The 19,316-nt window shown below is 47.0% G+C and overlaps 1 protein-coding gene across 3 annotated transcripts in view; it reads right to left on the bottom strand.

Moving 5' to 3' along the window:
- The window catches only part of PTPRT (protein tyrosine phosphatase receptor type T), a 1,303,183-nt gene that overhangs the window by 1,207,180 nt on the left and 76,687 nt on the right, over positions 1–19,316 (bottom strand). Inside the window, exon 2 of one of the 3 annotated variants that reach the window (XM_067013228.1) lies at positions 17,918–17,999. The exons of 1 other annotated variant lie outside the window; for it this stretch is intronic. The gene's annotated coding sequence lies outside the window, so the exon portion shown is untranslated. Of the gene's footprint in view, positions 1–17,917; positions 18,016–19,316 lie in introns of those variants that run through there. One more of the 3 variants, XM_067013240.1, reaches the window with a different exon arrangement.

The following is a 19,316-nucleotide window of genomic DNA, read 5'->3' as shown; positions in this document are numbered from 1 at the left end:
ACTGGGTCAGGAATTAAACGTCACCCTAGAAGGGTGTGGTAGGCAGTATAATGATTCTCTGCTACCCCCGAATGAATGAATTCCACATCCTAATCCCCAGCACCTGAGAATGTTTTTTTTTTAAATTGAGGTAAAAATTCACGTAGCATAAAATTAACCATTTTAAAGCATATACCATTCAGTGGCATTTAGTGCATCCGTGATCTCATGTAACCACCGCTTCCATCTAGCTTCAAAACCGTTTCATCATCCCAAGAGGAAACCCCATATCCATTAAGCAGTCACTCCTTCTTCTTCCCTGTCCCCAGGCCCTCACAACCACTACTCTACTCTCTTTCTGTCTCTATGAATTTACCTACGCTGGATATTCCATATAAATGGAATCATACAATACGTGACCTTTGGTGTCTGACTTCTTTCACTTAGCATCATGTTTTTGAGATCCATCCATGTCATAGCAGGGATCAGTACTTCATTCCTTTGTATGGCTGAATAATACCCAACTGTGCTTAAATTTTGAATAAGATGCTTCCCGTTGTCACTTTGCACTGGGCTCTGAAAGCATGAAGCTGCTCTGAGCTGGCTCTGATGGGCTGTGTGGGAGCCGGTCACACTCAGAGGGACCCCTGCCTGCCTCTCCTCCCTCCACGTACCCTCCCCCATGCAGCCGAATGATCTTACTCCGGTGAAGTCTGATGGTGCCATCTCCCTGCTTAAAATCCTCCCATGGCTAGCACGCATCAGCCTCCGCCCCGTCCGGGTCTCAGGCCCTCGGCCACAGGCTCCGGCTCTCTGAAGGGGCCTGACTCTGGTGACCCTCCACCCTCAGCTGGGAAGGCCTTCCCTCTGCTTCCCCCACCTCCTCTCTCAAATTGGTCTGGACACTGTAACTCTATGATTCTAAGGTCCTCATGCCCGAAAATAAGGTGAAAGTGGTGAAAGGGCTGTGAGATCAGTGATGAGAAAGATACAATCTACTTCAAGGCTGACCTTACAGGAAGACCGGCTGAGAAACTGATGAGTCCATGTAAGCTCTTACACGGATACTTTGGGGGATCATAGAGCTTACTTATGAGGGAACTTCTGTAACCAATGAGATATAAATAAGCACATTAAAGTATTCCTGCTTCAGCCCAGCTTAATGGCCAAAAAGCTAATTGTCAGAGATTGGAAAGGGTCTGAAATACTATAAATATGGCTGGAGTGGCACTTGGTATCATGTAAGGAGCCTGGCCAAAGAAGTCAGAATAATGCAGGGAAGCCGAGCGGATGCTTCCAGACGTCCAGTGGGTGGTTTTCATTTGGGTCATTATGTTTTCCACTTTTTCGCATCAACCATCCTTAAACAGTAGCCAACACCACCTTGATTCTACTTCCAAGAGTCAGGAGAGTGAGTTGGTGGCTGGAGGTTGTGAGGGACACTGGAAAGCCTGGGGTCTGGAACTCACCCATCTGGCCTGTCCTCTCAGTGGCCAGTGCCCCTATGGTCAGAGGCCTTGACCATGAAGGATGGCACAGGTCAGCCTTTGTGGCTGGGCCCAAACTATAGGCTGGGTCGCCCACCTGTCAAAGCCAGAACCTGCCACCTCAGCCCTCCCCTTCTCCCCACCTGGACCTGGGTCACCACGTCCAAGGGCTCGCATCAGGGCAATCCTCTCCTGTCCTCAGTCTCTCCCTCACCACAGATTCCTTCAGGCCAGCCTTCAAAACGTGCTCGTCTCCCCACCTGGACAAAAGCCCCGGCCTTGGCTCTGCCTTTCTCCCAAACCATTACCTCCTCTCTCCTTCCACCTGCCACCAAACATCCACACCGGCTATCTGTCCTTCCTCCCCCTCCCCCCAGTCTCCCAGCCTCCAGCCTCACATCACATGTCCCTCCCTCACAGAAAGATCTTTCTGAAGCATAACAGAACCCAAGACTCCCTGCCTAACCTTCTGGTAGCCTTTTAACCCCCAAGAGGAAGTCAAGTCTTAAGCTGATCATGAAAGGACCGTCTTGGCCTGGCCACCTCCCTGCTCATCTCTTGTCCATGACACACCTGCAGCACCTCCTCCCACCTATCCCAGGCTCCAGGCCTGCTCACCCTCCCCCCAATATACCTCCCTCCCATTCACGCACCCCTCCCCTATCTCCTGCCTTCCACCTCTATGAGCCTCGCTTTCTCTATCTATGAAAGAGATGGGTTTGGATCAGCTAATCCCTGAGGTTCTTCTCTCCGATTCTAAAAGAAAAATGCAGCACACAAACCACTTAGACTTTTTTCTGAGTATCTAAGTGCTTTCCATGGAAAACTCAGGAACAGCCAGCAAGGATCCCAGCAGAAGCAGCGGACGTATTCTCTCTCATGCCTTTTGTTCTCTCTACCTTCAATGTATTTCACCATCTCATGAACAAAAATAGCCTAGTTTGATTCCCTGAGGAAAAAACTAGAAAGGAAGCTGAGAGTCAAATTAGTGTCCACTCTCAGAAAAATCAAAAAAAAAGCAAAGAGAGTGGAATAACAATAACAACAACAAAAAAAAACACCCGTAAAAGATGTCAGACCCACAGACAACCTAGCTCCCTGCAGCCGGGGATCCCAATGCGGCCAGAGAGACCGGGGAAGCTGAGGCAGGAAGAAAGCTTTGTCCAACGTTCCCTATGGGGTCCTGCTCACAGGTATCATGAACCACGAGGTTTTAGAGCAACGCTGACACACGTCAATTCAGGTCAGATGTATAATCAATCATTCCCTTCCCATTTGGTTTATCAGTTCCAAGAGTTCACCTGCCAATGAGTGGACTGATCCTCAAAATGTAAAGTGTATAATTCTTTATATTGGGGGAAGTGGTCAGCTAATCTTTGTCTTTCGCTTGGTCCCTGGGGCAGCACTGATGTTAAGTCTGGCCTTCGGAGGAAGAAGAAGGACAGAGAAGTGTGTCTTAGTATCCCTGAGGACTGGGACCCCAGCTTTCACCTCTGGGTAATGGGCCAGGGAATGAGCAATGAGAAAAGGAACTTTCACTTCTGTATGTTTGTCATGTTAATTGTTTGATTCTTTTTCAATTAGCATACTCTGAAGTTTGCTTGGGTGTTTTGTTCTGGTTTGTTGTGTTTTGTTTTGTTTTGCTAACATGCACGGAGACGACAGGAGAAGTTTTATTCCTCAAGTTGTTCAAGAAAAAAGAAAAAAAAAAACAAAACCAGCCCTGGAAGGCCAAATTACCTGGTCGGCCATCCCCAGTGTATTAAACTTTCATTTACAGCGTGGTCTTCAAACTATGGCACGCAAGCCAAATCCAGCCGGCCATTGGTTTTTATAGGGTCTGCAAGCTTAGAATGCTCTTTATATCTTTTAGTGATTTTTTTTTTTAAATCAAAAGACTATTGAGTGACATGTGAAAATTATATGAAATTCAAATGTCAATGTTCATAAATAACGTTTTATTGGAGCACAGCCATGCACATTCATTTTCATACTGTCTGTGGCTCCTTTCACACTGTATAGCTGTACAGCCCACAAAGCCGAAAATGTCCACTGTCTGGCCCTTTCCAGAGTTTGTCGACCCCAGCTCCACACTCCCACATCCTGTCATGCCAAGCCTTAAAGAGTTAAGAATATATTAAAAACTGAAATTTTAAGCAAACATCTGTGGAACCTTGAATATATGCTTGAGAAACACTATTTGAAAACATACTTAAGGACTTCATAATGTGGGGGTTTTTTCTCTTTAAATTTTTCGCTATGGAAAATTGTAAACATATTCAATCGGACACAACGGTACCACTAAGCCCCCGTGTACCCATCATCCCGCTTCAACGGTTCTCCACCTGCGGCTGACCCCGCACACTCCCCGCTCCTGCACTATTCTGAAGCAAATCCCAAACCGTACAAATTTCATCTGTAAATATTTTGGAGCATGTAATGTCTTAAAATGAAATTTTACAACTGGAGGAGACTGTGACAAGCTGTTGGTCATAAGGAGTTTGCAGCTAAAGAATCATAAGGCTGTCGGGGGTGGAACCAGGAGACACACTTTATAACTGGTTGAGAAATGCATGCCAGGACCTCGTCTTCCAAACAGAACTCCCGGCTGGCTGACAGTCACCAGCCACCGGGATAGGGCAGCCCTTCCTTCCCCCATCTATTGTCATCAAGGAAAGGGGGGCTTGTGAACGTAATTCAAGACTGGGAAGGAGACACACACACACTTTCAGTTGAATGAGTTTCTAAAGTCTGCATGAGTTCTGGCATTCACGCTGACAGTGGATGAGGTCTGTTTCTCCTTTCCTTAACGGTCAGGGTCAACGGAAAGAAAGGAGAAGCGTCCAGACCCCTCTTTTGTCTTCCTCCCCTCTGCCACCCCAAGAAACCAAAGTCACCCCCCAAGTTCCCTACCCGTGGGGAAAATAAGCAAGAAAGAGAATAGCTACGTCAGAGGTCAGGAATGGAGGGGAGGGGGCAACCTTAACAGGGGAGGCAGAGGTGTGGGAGGGGAAAGGGAGCTTCCCTGGAGGCCGGATGCAGCGGGTGGGTGCAGCCTACGTGGGTGCTGATGAGCTAGCTAGATTAGGGATGTCACGCCCTGATGGTCAGCTCTGTACGTCACCCTGACCTGGCTGTAGCACCTAGTTTACTCAATCACATGCTAATCTCGGTGTTGTTACCGGGCAGGTATTTTGTGGATGTGGGGAACACCAGCAATCAGTTGACTTTAAGTAAAGGAGATTACGCTCCATGATGTGAGTGGGTCTCATCCAAGCAATCAAAAGGCCTTAAGGGCAAAACTGAGGTTTCCCTGAGGACAAAGAAATTCTGCCTCAAAACTGCAGCATCAGCTCCTGCCTAAGAGTTTATAGCCTGCAGGCCTGCCGTGCAAACTTTAGACTTGCCAGCCTCCACAATCACATGAGCCCACTGCTTGAAATAAATGTGTGTGTGTGTGTGTGTATGGAGAGAGAGAAAGAGAGGTATAGGTATAGATACAGATACAGGTCTAGATACATCTACAGATATTTACATGATGATATACATACAGACATGGATCCTCCCAGTCCTGTTTCTCTGGAGAACCCCGACTGATATGCATGCTGAATAGTTCTCTCCCCCCAACTCTATGCATGAGTGATGGAAATAACTGATACCCAACAGTTATTGAGTGCTTAGTACGTACCAGGCACCGTTTCAAGCACTTTGCCTATGTTAACTCACTTAATCCTCACAACAGCTCCATGAAGGTGGACCCCACTCTACAGATGAGAAAACTGGGGCATAGAGAGGTTTTTGGAATGCTGTGAGCCTGCTGCAAAGAGCTGATGGGGCCTGGGAGCAAAGGTGAGGAAGGCATGCGACCCTTCCTTGTAGGCTTACCTGAGATACGGAGTCCAGTTCACTCCACCTGAGACAAGAAGGTGCTTACTTGGAAAGAGCTTGGACAGGAGGAAAAACACCAAAAGCCCAAACAGACTGCATGCAATCTCTGTTTCTACTCTAGCAGCAACAACAAAGCACAAAGTAATCTCAATGAATTATCCCATCACACTTCTGTGATACCTCAGAGAGCCTTTTAACATAGTAAAACTTTCCATCTTCCCATTTACACTTTGCCTCCAACTTTGTCTCATTTATGTTTTGCTTGAGGAGTTACTAATTCAATCAAAGGTACCTGAATCAAGCCCTGTGGCTGGGGGAGAGGGAGACAGAAGAAGCTGAAGACATCCGTGGAAGCGGGGAGGTGGTCCTCAATGCCCAAGGAATCTTTCCTTGAGAAACGACATCAGGCGGAGCCCTGAGAACCCATGGTCTCTCACCAGCACTCTCAACCGGACGGGTCCTCAGCTCCACATCCAATCTGGAGACCAAGCCAGGCCTGTGGATGTTTCCCAAGAAGGCTCTGGTGGGGTGGGGGTGGGGTTTCTTTTCCCCTCTTCTCCTTGGAAGCATTTGACTGCTTTTCCATCTAAACCCAAACAGCACGACAACGTGCTGAAGTGTGTTGAAACGCAGGGAGCTGAGGCAGGAGAGCTTCTGAGGAAGGATTCCTTTAGCAAGGCCAGCCTGCGGGGGGGAGCCCCCGGGGGCTCTCTGAGTCACGGGGCCTGTCTGCTGGAGAACCTCTGGAGTAAATTCGAGCTTCCCAGACATTAGAAGAGCTGGACGTCTCGCGATAGAAGGAATTTGTTTTCTCGAGTGGAAGCCTCGTACACACATACCATCCTTTAGCCCACGAGAAAAGTACACACACTTCGGGGAAGCAGGGGGAACCCCAGCACCACACGTGCTGTGGCGAAGACCAGGCAGGCGGCCCCACAAGCCGAGGGATCTGCCGCGGGTGAGTGCTGGGAGGGAGCTTTGGTGCGCTTTCTGCTGTCTCCCCACTCAGTCCTCTCATGGCCCTTAGGCCAGCAAGACCAGGGAAACCTGAAAACAAGGTCTCCTCAGCAGACTTCTCCTCTCCTCTCCCCACCAACCTTTTCAACCCTCCCCTTTCTTCCATTCCTTCCACCCGGGATCCCCCTTTCTTTGACCTGACTCAAGCAGCCCTCTGGGTGTGTCCCCATCCCAGTGATGTCAGACCGTCTCCTAGCAAGAGGGTGTCCCCCAGGAAACCGAGAGCTCCCTGAGAAGGAGTCCAACCCAGGGAAGCTCTGCCTGATGAGATTCAGTCCCCTCCACCAGTGACCCCCCTCCCCTTCCCCTTCCTCCTCACCCACACCCTCCCCCAACATTCACAGGAAGTTTATTCTGTGGCGGGCATCACTCTGGGTGCTGGAGAAACAGGAATGACCATGACAGACCTGGGCCAGGCCCTTCTGGCAATTCCATCCATTCATTTGTTCATGCAACAAACACAGAGTGAGTACCTACTATGCGCCGGGCACTGCTCCAGGTGTTGGGGATACAGAAGTGAGCAAACAGAACAAAAATCCTGCCCCCGTGGAGTCTACATTCTAGATAGGACACCAAATAAGTCATTACACAGATTGTTAATTACAAGTACGTAGCTGCTGCAATGGGAGAGTTCAGGACATTTAAGAAACCACAAGGCAGAAGAACTCTAACCTGGTCACCCCCCAAAGAACTGCATTAACTGAGGCCTCATGGAAGGAGGGGAATCAGCAGGGAGAAGGGTGGGGTATGGAGGAGCATTCCCGGCAGAGATTGCAGAGCTGGAAGAAACGCTAATTCAGACCCAAAAAAAAAGACCAACGTGAGGGAACAAGGGAAGGGAAGTGGCAGTAAAACTGAAGCACATGCAAGGCTCGTCTAGGTAGGGCCTTGTGACTGAGGACCTGGGTCTTCACCCTGTAAGTCATAGGGAGCCACAGAAGAGTTTCAAGCAGGGGAGAGACACGATCAGATGTGTGTTTATAAAACATGCTGGGGGCTTCCCTGGTGGTGCAGTGGTTGAGAGTCCGCCTGCCAATGCAGGGGACACGGGTTCGTGCCCCGGTCCGGGAAGATCCCACATGCCGCAGAGCGGCTGGGCCCGTGAGCCATGGCCGCTGAGCCTGCGCGTCCGGAGCCTGTGCTCCGCAACGGGAGAGGCCACAACAGTGAGAGGCCCGCGTAACACACACACACACAAAAAAACAACAAAAACCATGCTGCTGGTGGCTGGGCTGAGAAAAATATGGCAGGGGTGTCAGAGTGAAAGCAGAAAGGCAGGTTCGTGAAACCAAGGGCTGTTATCAATTAAATCCCTTAAACTATAACTTGCTTAGTAAATATACTCTATAACTTGCCTTCACTGACTAAGGTCGCTTTAATTGTTCTTGCAAATTTCATACCTCCATGCTTAGACAACATATCACAAGACTCCTTTGACTGCCCCTTATAGATAACACCTCTGACGTATGATGACGTATGAGTCGTTACAGTAGCTGTTACTTAAGTTGTTTTTCAGGAACATGGAGCCGGTCTTGCCCAGTTCAAATCAGTCGAGACAACTGACCATTCAGCTGGGCCTGTGGGAGTGTCTAACGAATGACCATTTGCAGGTCAAAAACTCCACCCTCAGATCATGCTAATGCCGCCATTTTCTAAGCATGCGTCCCATCAAGAAGCACGTAACTCAGCTGCACGTATGCAGAACACTGATTACTTCACCTTTTCCTGTCTCCCATCCCCTTTCCCCACGCCTCAGATCACCCTGCTCCTCTATCCCATAATTATCCTGAGCCCCTCGCCTTCAGGGAAGTGGATCTGAGACTTGTTCACCCATCTCCTCGCTAGGCTGTCTCATGAATAAACCCTTTCTCGGCTGCAAACCTCAGCATCTCAGCAAATGCTGAGGCTTGCTGGGCGTCAGGCAAACAAACCTGGTTCGGTAAAGCAGGAGTCCAGGGAGATGGTAGAGCTTTATGTTACAGTGAAGGCCATGAAGGTAGAGGGAAAAGATAGACTGAAAGAAATTCGGGAGGTAGGCTCCACTGGCAAGGAAGCTGACTACGTGAGTTTGCTAGGGAATAAAGTACCACAGACCAGGTGCTTCAAACAACAAAATGTTACCATCTCACAGTTCTGGAGGCTGCAAGTCCAAAATCGAGGTGAGGTTGGTTTCTTCTGGGGCCCCTCTCCTTGGCTTGTAAACAACTGTCTTCATGTTCACATGGCTTGTTCCCTGTAATGCATGTCTGTCTCCAAATTTCCCCTTTTAAAAAGGACACCAGGGCTTCCCTGGTGGCGCAGTGGTTGAGAGTCTGCCTACCGATGCAAGGGACACGGGTTCATGCCCCGGTCCGGGAAGATCCCACATGCTGCGGAGCGGCTGGGCCCCGTGAGCCATTGCCGCTGAGCCTGTGCGTCTGGAGCCTGTGCTCCGCGGCTGGAGGGGCCACAGCAGTGAGAGGCCCGCGTACCACAATAAAAAAAAAACACACACACACACAAAAAAAAGGACACCAGTTATACTGGATTACAGCCCGCCTTAATGACCTTAGTTTAACTGGATTACCTCTGTCAGGACCCTGTCCCAAGTAAGGTCACTTTCTGAGGTACTGGGGGATAGGACTTCAACATGAATTGGGGAAGACATCATTAGCTATAACGCTGACTAAGAAAAGTTCAATGGGGAGTGAGGAGAAAATGTAAAGCCTTTCGTGTGTTTAGAGAGACTCCAGCTAAAGCAACTCCTCTTGAATCCTTTTCAGCTGCCTAGACTCTGTCTCTTGGATTGTTTGTTTGTTTGAGGCCATGCTTTAGAGAGAGGACCACGCATGTCTAAGACTCCCAGTTTCCAGGGATGAAAATCCAACCCCAGCAAACCTTCCTGCCAGGTACTTTAATGGGGGTGGGAGGGTGGGGAACAAAAGGCCAGGCTAGTTACAAACACCAGCCAGTGGAATCTAAGTCGGGCCATGGGGAAGGCTGAGAAGGGAGCACGGTAGGTTATCCGTCAATTTCTGACATTTTCCTGTCAATATCCAAAAAGTCTGGAACTTTATCTACAGCATTCTTCTCGGAGAACCCCAAATCTGACTCACAGTCACACTGGGGTACCTGTTAAAATACAGATTCCCAGGCCCCACCCTTGGAGATTCTGCGGTGAGACCCCAGACCCCTGTTTTTCTCAGGTGCCCCAGGTGACTCTGGTCTCCAGTGGCATTCGGAAGCTGCTTCTACAGAGGTCCCTTCTTCTGATGGGCCTAAATATAAACACGTGTTCGGAGACCTGGGGAACCCAGTGATTCTGATCTGGGGGGTCCTGGCTCAATTCCTAGCCCTTGATTATCCTACTAACTTGTCTCAAGGCGGATTCTGATTTCCATCTCTATTCCTGCCTCTCTACTCTGATTACTTCAGCAAGTGCCTTTCAATTGTCCGACTCTTTTCTTTCTTAAAGAACAGCCTCCAACTTCAATTTTTAAAAATATACATTTATCAGCTATTTCCTGTGTTCTGGAAGCTTTGTGCTTCCTACCTCTGGGACGTGTTTAGGAAAAGATTTTATTTCTCCTATTTTGTTTCCTTTAAGTCAACAACGATAGACTTACATGACATTTTGATCAAGCCTTTTTATCGTAGATAGAGATGACCCCAGATGGCGTTACTCAAATACCCAATTTGGACTGGCCCCGTGGCTGATCCTGTTGGTTCTCTGCCCGTGGACCTCCACACACTGAAGCCAGCTTAGGGCAAAACTTGCAACTCATCGCCTGTGAGTATGGGGGCAGGCTAAGCCAGTGTGCAGGGCAAAACAGAAGCCCCAAGGAGTTCAAACCCCAGAAGCAGCCCTCACCCAACTGACAGACCAGGAACTGGTAGATAAATGCTCCAGCTTCTCTGTGTCCACATTGGGATAACTTCAAGACATGATCTACACTGGATCCTGGAGTTCCCCAGACGAGTTGAGCTCTGGTTGCCCACAGTAGTGACCTGCTTGATATAACCCCCCATTATCGGCTTCCTTCCCTTCTCTCTTTCACTTCCTCTGTTCCTTCAGGTGTTTCCTGGGATCACCTCCCAAGAAATAACCTGTACTCAAATCCTTGTCTCAGTGTCACATCAAAAGGAACTCAAAGCAAGACAGGCACTGTTCTAAACTGTTCTTCCTGTGCTAGGTCATAACTCTTCCTCAAGAACTCAAACCCAAGCCTGTACTATATTTTGAATTTTATTACAGGATATTTAGGGTGCAACACTGTACACTATAGAAGGTCTTTTCTGGCCATGCTCAGATCTGCAATGCAATGAGTGCTCCTCTGAGACTTTGGACCAAATTGGGCTTGAAGCTCAAATAAATTGCCAGCATCTCAAAACCTATTTCAATCAACAAACACCAAAACAGAGTTTCTGGAGGTGGGATTGTTAAATGTTGCAGCCACTTTGGGAAATAGTGTGGCAGGTCCACAAAAAAATGTTAAACAGTTACCATATGATCCAGCAGTTCCACCCTTAGTCTATACCGAGAACTGAAAATATATGTCCATACAAAAACCTGTACCTGAATGTTCACTGCAGCAATATTCATAAAAGTCAAAAAAGGGGGAAACAACCCAAACATCCATCAACTCAACTTATGAACAGACAACATGTGGCATATCCATACAACGGAATATTATTCATCCATAAAAGGAATGAAATACTAATACACGCAACAACTTGGATGAACCTGGAAAACATTATGCTGAGTGAAAGAAGCCAGTCACAGAAGGCCACGTAGCGTACGATTCCATTTATATGAAATGCCCAGAATAGACAGATTCACAGAGACAAAGTAAATTAGTGGTTGCCAGGGACATATGAGGAGTGACTGCTAATAGGTTTGGGGTTTCTTTGGGAGGTAATGAAAATGTTCTAAAATTAGATAGTGGTGATGGCTATACAATAGCTCTGTAAATATGCTATAAACCACTAAACTATTCTTTTTCAAGGTGAATTTTATTGTCTCTAAATTATATCTCAATAAAGCTGTTATGTAAGAGAGAGTTGCTGAAGTCCCTATGAACCTGGACCTCAAAAATTTTTTTACTGCTTTCTGATTTTCCTGAAATACCTTTTCAAAGCCATGTTTACAGCCTCAGAAGCAAGTGAAGCTAAAAGTCAGGCTGCGAGTCTTGGTGAGGGCAAAGCTGAATTCCAAGCAGACGCTAAGACTGCGAGCTTCAGTGGGCACGGCAGGAAGGATGCCGGAGGATCTCGCTCCAGATCCCAGTGCGGCCACCTGCGGGTTCTGTGGCTTCGGCAGGTTGTGCCTGGATACGGGGTTTGAAAACATTAAATGAGATTACATCTATATGAAAGTCTGTCTCCGCCAGGCAGAAATCAGTCTTAAAGCAACATCTGAGGGAGGAAGGTTGCTCACTCATTTGCTCATTCAAAGCACCTAAATCTTGACAGCAATGGACAAGCTGGTTCATATGTCCCTCTGTAACAAAGCAGGAGGGACTCTTTTTTTTTTTTTTTTGCGTTACGCGGGCCTCTCACTGTTGTGGCCTCTCCCGTTGCGGAGCACAGGCTCCGGACGCGGAGGCTCAGCGGCCACGGCTCACGGGCCCAGCCGCTCCGCGGCACGTGAGATCTTCCCGGACCGGGACACGAACCCGCGTCCCCTGCATCGGCAGGCGGACTCTCAACCACTGCGCCACCAGGGAAGCCCAAAGGAGGGACTCTTTAATCCAGGAACTCTTAAGGCTGCAAAAGCATTCATTCAGTAATACAAAGGGATTTATTTACAAAACAGAAGCAGACTCACAGGGATAGAAAACTTAGGGTTCCCAAAGGGGAAAGGGGGAGATAAATTAAGAGTATGCGATTAACAGATACACACTACTATGCATAAAATAAACAAGGACCTACTATATAGTACACGGAACTATATTCAATATCTTGTAATAACCTATAATGGGAAAGAATCTGAAAATATATATATATATATCTAAATCACTTTACTGTACACCTGAAACTAACACAATATTGTAAATCAACTATATTTGAATTTTTTTTTAAAAAAAGAATTCATTCAGGAGGACTGAGGTCATTCCCTGGGATGAGGACAGAACATATGCATGCAGTTAATTTCAACATTATGATGTTTAACCAACTACAAAAGTCTTGAACAAAGTCTGTAAAATGATCCCCATTTTACAGAAGAGAACCGGTCTCAGAGAAATCAGATGAGTGACTTCAGGTCACACAAGTAGAACCTGGCGTTGCTGGGGCTTGGACCCGTATCTCCAGCCATACAGCGCATGCACATAGGCAGGAGTCAGGCAGGGCCAGGGCTTGGGTGGGTCACGCGAAGGTGTTCAAGAGAGCAAGGATGGGGAGGAAGCCAGGGCCACATCCAGAGCTGCTTCTTACATCGGAGCAGCAGTGAGCTGGGCCATCTGAGATGACCCTTAGAGGGAAAGGTAGAATGACCAACCTATTCGGCTTGGTTTCAAAGAGCTGGACGGTTTCTCGTGGAATCCACACAACAGCCCTGCTCTATAGAGCTCATAAGGTAAGTGTGCCAATGAGGAAACAGGGCTTGGAGAGGTGATGTGAATCACCCGGGCATTCAGCTAGTGCCTGGAGGAGGCAGAACTTGAACCCAGGTCTGTACAACCCCAAGTCCTATGCTCTTTGCTCCTCAGTACCCGTTTGGTAGACAGCCCCAAGTAAAAACGCTTACCTTTAAAAACCTTTCTGTTGAACTTACTCAGACGTGGGTGGGGAGGACTGGAGCATGGCCCCAAAAGTAGCAGCTGCTCCTAAACTTGCAACTTATTCGTTTTCAGCTATACAGTGGAAATAAAACCTATGCCATTGAGCTGCTATGAGGAGTAATGAGTTCATTGACATAAAGTTCCTAGAGGGTGCCTGACACACAATAAGTAGCCGAAATGTTGACTCCTTTCCCTCAGTAGGAAGGCTGGTAGTCCAAGGTTAACAGCCTGTCCTCAGTGGAGATACAAAGACAGAGGCACAGTTGTAGCGCACAGAATTACAAAACGGAGTGGGCAGGGCCTTAGGGAACAGCCAATCCTATCCAGCAGATGACAGCTTGAGAAACTGAGGCTCAGAGAGACAGGCAGTAACTTGCCCAGGTCATCCACGAAGATGGTTAGATCATTTGGAGAAAAAGCTATTCTATATTCCCGGGTGTTTTCCCTCCACCCTGAGGAGCAAACATGATTTCTCCTCTAGTAATCCTTGGCAATTCTTAATAAAGACACTTCTCTGGCATAAATGTTAAAATTGCCTAAATATGGCTAACTCTTGGATAATGCTGGTTAATCCTGGCTAATGTTGGATCCTCCAAAGCATCTTTTCCCAGCAATAAACTTTCTTTTGTGGGAAACTCTCATTTGCCTTGTGTTTCTTATGGAAATGTGATTTGTACATACATCCTCCCTGCATAAATATTTAGCTCATCATTGTGCTACACAAATTCCCTGCAAATTAGGTGGAAATCAGCCTCAGCTGACAGAAGCATCTATACTCATCCAGGGGGAAATCATTATTATTGAGAACTTATTAAGCCCCGACAGTTAGTACTGGATGAGCCTGGGAACTTCAATAAATACTGAAGGCAAATATAAGTTAAATGCTTGAGCTAAGGTTGCTCTTGTAATTTCTAACTGCCAAGCGGCAGCAAAAGGTCGAGGGAAAAAAAGGGGTGGAAACTTGGTTCTGCCAACTGCACACTGTTGCAACAACAGCAAACCACTGAGTCCCAGGACTTCCCTGGCGGTCCAGTTGTTAAGACTCCGCACTTCCACTGCAGGGGGCACGGGTTCGATCCCTGGTCAGGGAACTAAGATCCCGCGTGCCGTGCGGCGAAGCCAAAAAAAAAAAAAAAAAGACAACAACACTGAGTCCCTCCTCATCTACAAAACGGATCTAACCATACCTATCTCACAGGGTTTTTCATTATAAAGATTAAATGAGATACTATATCTATGTCTAACCTATTCAGCATGAAGCCTGGCACATAGTACATGCTCGATAAATGTTCATTTCTAGCAAACTGATGAACCCCAAGTGATGAGATGTGGAAGTATTAGTTCACAGGTTGGTTACAATTGTATCCCACCCCCTTGTGCTACAAACATAATTTACTCCAATCTCAACCAGGTTTTATTTGAAGGTTGCAGTTAACTTGCCAATATGACATAAAACTAATCAGAGGACCAGTTTCATCTAGTGTGAGATAAAAGTCTCCATGTTTATACAAACTGCATCAATAGACTTTGTAGCCAATGCTGTCCATGTCCTGTTATACCCCTCAGACATTTCACTGTGCCCAAGCAGCTTCCATCTGTCGTATCTGTATCTCTGTGTGTAAGGGTTCTTGCTCCAGGAACTGTAGTGTATCAATACCCCAGTTCCCTCACCTCTTGTGTGGGGTCATTCTGAGACCTGTGTTTCCACACACACACTTTGCTGCCTCCTTTCCTTCCCTGTTTCACTTCCCCACTGGTGCGACCCCCACTTCCCAAATAAAGTCCCTTCACTTGAATTTTGTTTTGGAGTCCAAGAGAACTCTGAAGGAGTTCAGCACATGTCACCCTAAAATATGCCACTTGGGCACGATGATTCTTTTGAGTTGAAGGCACTGGAGAAACTGCAGATGTGGGAAGGGTTCTCTGACCTCCCCTTTTCTACCTAAAAACAGGCCATAAAACTTCCCATGAGAAAGGCACCTCTCTGTGCCAGGAAGACAAGGATATCTTCATCATCACAGATTTGGAACAGACACTAAAAGGGTCTGTACAAACAAGCTTGCTAAAATAATCCTATCTTCCGCTAGTCCCGTTTCCACTATATCTCTTAGTTATTTCCCCCCAATTTACTGCCCTTTGTCCTGTCATTTCTTCACAAACTTGTCTGGTTTTTTTTTTTTTAGCTTCGCCACACAGCATGTGGGATCTTAGTTCCCTGACCAGGGATCGAACCTGTGCCCCCCTGCAGTGGAAGCGCAGAGTCGTAACCACTGGACCACCAGGGAAATCCAAACTTATCATTTCTTTGTCTAAAAGGTATAAAAGTTTCTGCTCTGGTCACTTCCTCAGGTCTTCATTCTCTTGTCCCGTATACGTGTAAAAATGTAATTAAACTTGTTTGCTTTTCTCCTATTAATCCATCTTATGTCAGTTTAATTCTTAGGTCCAGCTGGAGAACCTAAGAGGATAGAGGAGAATTTTTCCTCCTCTACAAACCTGAACTAAGTCACACACATGCCAGGGTCTCAGGGCTGTGCCTGAAGCTCAGGATCAAATCAAGTATAATGTGGGAATAAAAATAGTCCCCGTTCCCTGAAGGCTGGCTCTCCAGAGCTCCAGCTCCATATACCAAACAGCACACTGCCATCCCATGTGCTCTTCAATTCAACCTGAAAAAGTGATCTCCCCATCTGTCCCACATACACCTGGGAACAGCTCCATCACCCACACACTCTCACAAGCCAGAAACCTGGACATCATCCTCAGTTTATCCCTTTCCCTCCCCTGCCCCCACCACTTCCAGCCATTCACCAAGTCCTGTCAGTTTGATCTCCTAAATCTCTCCTCGATTCAATCGCCTCTCTCCATCCCCATAACCACTGAGCCAGACAAGACCACCGCCACGTCTGGCCTCAGCCATTGCTGTGGCCTCCAAACTACTGTCCCATGTCCACCTTGGCTCCCCACAACCCTCTCTCAATACCACCACCACACAAGTCATTTTTTGGAACTCCAAGTGATAACAGCAACACTGAACACTTAGTGAATGCTTACTTTGTACTGGGCACTGCTCTGACCCTTTGACTTCCGCACTTAAAATCTTCCACTTCTTTTGGCACTTAGGCCAAAACCCCCAGCTCTTTGCTTGAGCCTCCAAGGCCGTGCATGATCCAGCTCCCCCTTTTCTCCATAGCTCTTTCTCTCACTATTTCCCCTGCTGGATTGAAAACAAAAGGGAGGGAGACGCAAGAGGGAAGAGATATGGGAACATATGTATATGCATAACTGATTCACTTTGTTGTAAAGCAGAAACTAACACACCATTGTAAAGCAATTATACTCCAATAAAGATGTTTTTAAAAAAAGGGTCTCTTTTTGAAAACTGTGTGCACCAGTTTTCTGCTTTTATTTCTTCGTGGAGACCTTTTGTCAAAGATGGACACAACCAGACATTTAGCTAAAGCAGTGAAAACAGATTTAGTGACCACTGACAGTAGGAGAAAGTGCTGAGCTCCATTCTGTTGTGTGCAGAGGTGACTGGGCATTTTAAAGGAAGAATGAGGGAGGAGGGAGGAGGAATGGAAGGGGCTTGAACAGAGTCAGGAAAGTGAAAAATTATAAAAAGTGGGAAGGGGTGTTTGGTCCATGTGAAACCCATCTGGGTTTGCTAACTGGCACCTATCGAAGTTAAGCTCCTACCCTCCCACAGAGACTGAGAGTGGGCCCTACCTTCGGGTGTTGGCTGGAACAGTGAATTAATTCATTTGGCAGCCTTGAGTTTTCTCAAGTAAGAACTTCGAGGGGGCAAGGGTCATTACTAGGGGTGCAGGCTTGAGGTGTTAGACGCTATGTTAGTGTTTGCTAAAGTCTTTATAGGCCAAAGGTGAGTCCTACCAAGAAGAGGGCTCAGAGGAGGCTGGCTAGAGTTTTGTCAAGGGAAGAATCTTTGTCACTGACTTTGAATGTCTGTCAGTGCCAACTCCTCATCTCCAACCCAGTCCTACCCATCATCTTCCTAGACCCTACTCCAAAGCCTCTTCCATTGGTAAGAAGCCTTTCCTCCTTGGGGCTCTCATTGGAACACTTGAGATGAGCATGAGATTAAGGGTGGTTCTATTTATCCCCTTTAACCATCCACAGGTTCTTTACAGCAAGAACTCTCTCTCCTCCACCTCCCACAGGCCTGACACAGGACCCAACACACAGTAGGTGCTCAAAAAATGTTTGTTCATTCATGAAGCCATCTAGTCTTAATCACAAATGTTCAAATGTTCCGGAAGTTTCCTTCAAACCACCCTCCCTGAGGACCTGCGGTTGATTGGACAATTACTCCAGAGCAGGAACAAATTACCCTCAGGGACTCGATAAAACTATTCAGTGAATGCTGCTGACAAAGGAGCTGATGGCCCTGCTTTGACCCTGGAAGTAATTACGTGCTCCAGCATCCATCTGCCCCAGCGGTGACCCGGAAGGGGGTCCTCACCTTGAGGCAGCTCTATCTTCTAAATGAACTCAAAAGAGGAAACACTGTCTCTTCCCCCAGGATCCTTGTTGTCCCTTGTTAGGAATCAAACTGAGGGCAAGTGAGAGGTGTAATCTGCATATGTTACTGCCTCTCCAGGCTCAGCTGCGGCTGCCTTAATCTTCTCCATCTCAGACACCAAACACTGCTAGTCCCCTACTCCAGGCAAAGTCAGCAGGACAGCCTGGGATCACATGACTGTTTGCTCTGCCCTCGGCCCATCATTGTCACTTCCGCAGGTCAGCCACTACTGGCCCCATTACCTTCTTGCTCCCACGCTGAAAAGCAGGAAGTTATCCTTGGTGCTTCTGTCTCTTCCTCCATCCATCCATTCATTCATTCTCTCTGCAAGCACTTAGTGAGTACCTATGAGAAGCAAGTGGATGGTGCTGGGTTTATACTAACGAACAAGACAGGCATGATCCCTGCCCTCATGCAGCTTACCATCTAGAGAGGGAAATTGAGATTAACCAAATAGACATACAAATGTTCATTTTAAATGAAACACTAAGAATTCCCTGGCGGTCCAGTGGTTAGGACTTGGCACTTTCACTGCCAGGGCCCAGGTTCGATCCCTGGTCGGGGAACTAAGATCCTACAAGGCCTCACGGTGCGGCCAAACAGATAAAAATAAAAAACAAATAAATAAAACCAAGATCCTGCAAGCCACACAGCGTGACCAAAAAAAAAAATTTTTTTTAATTAAACGCACCTATTATTTGCTGTGTTCTTTGCCTGTTCCTGTAGGGAAGGAATGTAGCATTGAGGGGGAGGTCATTTCCCAAGGCGGCCTTGGTATTCCTCTCAGCTTGACCAAACTTTAAAACAGTTTCTTCCTGACTCTATGTCACTGAACTCTCTTTCCTTAGAGCAGTTACTTTAGAAAACTTGTCCTTGTAAATTCTTTCTCTGCCCCCCTTGAGATGTAAATCTTCTCCCAGCCTCTTACTAGTTTAACAACCCAGAAATGTCCTCTTAGAAATGTAGTCATCAAGGAAAACAGTGCCCCTGTTTCCCAGTCTGTGCAGGAAGGTAAGAGCTTCTCTTTGATAAGCACCAATTAGCAGACACAGGTGGCCTAATCACATAGACCAATGGCCTCTACTATTTTTCTGTTACCCTACCCCAGGGCTTAAAAACTCTCCTGCATTTTGTTTCAGTGTAGTTGAGTTCAATCTCTCTCCTGTTGCAATAGTCTTCAATAAAGTCCTCCTCGCCTATTTAACTCTGTCCAGTGCAATTTTTCTTTGGCATCATACAGAAATGAATAAAACATGGATCCTGCCCCCAGAGAGTTTAAGGTCTGATTAGGAAAACAAAACTTTCAAAATTGTAGTAAACACTGTGAAAGAAAACCAGAGGAAGCTCTAAGAGGGTGTAATGAGGAAAACACATTTAAATAAGAAGGAAGAACTCATGAGGAGTGATATTTAAACTGGGACAAATATCCCTCTGTTCTAGGCAGAGGGACAGTACACATAAAGGCCTTCAGATCAAACAGTCAGCTTCCAATATATTAAGACCCTGTCCCCCCATCAGGTCCTGTGCACATGTGTCTCTTCTTTCACTTATCAAAGCTCAACTCTGACTGTCTGCTCCCTCAGCTCAATAACCTTCCATGAATCCCAGGCACCCCCTGAATGGAGTCCATAGCTCTTAACT

Source organism: Kogia breviceps, chromosome 14 (assembly GCF_026419965.1).
Source record: "Kogia breviceps isolate mKogBre1 chromosome 14, mKogBre1 haplotype 1, whole genome shotgun sequence".
NCBI classification, from domain to species: Eukaryota; Metazoa; Chordata; class Mammalia; order Artiodactyla; family Physeteridae; genus Kogia; species Kogia breviceps.
Note: the sequence above shows the minus strand (reverse complement) of the source record. Positions and strands in the feature narration are given on the sequence as shown.